This window comes from Lipotes vexillifer, unplaced genomic scaffold (genome assembly GCF_000442215.2).
Source record: "Lipotes vexillifer unplaced genomic scaffold, Lipotes_vexillifer_v1.1 scaffold636, whole genome shotgun sequence".
Classification (NCBI taxonomy): Eukaryota; Metazoa; Chordata; class Mammalia; order Artiodactyla; family Lipotidae; genus Lipotes; species Lipotes vexillifer.
In genome coordinates, this window is record NW_006786547.1 from 844,889 (window position 1) to 845,249 (window position 361).

A 361-nucleotide genomic window follows, 5' to 3' on the forward strand; every position below is an offset into this window, starting at 1 on the left:
CGGAGGGCCGGAGACCCCTCACCCGCCCCCGGCCCTGCCCGCGCTCCGGCCTCCGGGGAGGGGGCTCGGCAGTGCCCGGCCCGCCGCCCGCGTCCGCTGACATTCGTGGTGCTCGGATGAGTCACGGGGCGGGCGTCCTCCACAACGCGCTCTCCGGGGCCAGCTTCGGGGGTGGGAGGTGACCCTGGGACCCTGGGGTCTTGAGAGGCCCTGCTTCCCGGGGCAGAGGGCTGGCTGGGTGTATGGATCCAGCTCAGAGGCTCTGTGGTCTCTGGGCCCAGCCCCCTGGCGCCCCTGCAGGGACCCTGCCCCTCCCCTCCGTGCAGCAGCCCTCTGTCCTTGGGCAGGCACCTCTCCCCCC

General features: G+C 74.8%; 1 protein-coding gene across 1 annotated transcript in view; it reads left to right on the forward strand.

The window, feature by feature from the left end:
- ABCA2 (ATP binding cassette subfamily A member 2) overlaps positions 1–361 on the forward strand; it is a 23,519-nt gene that overhangs the window by 2,563 nt on the left and 20,595 nt on the right. The window lies entirely within an intron of this gene.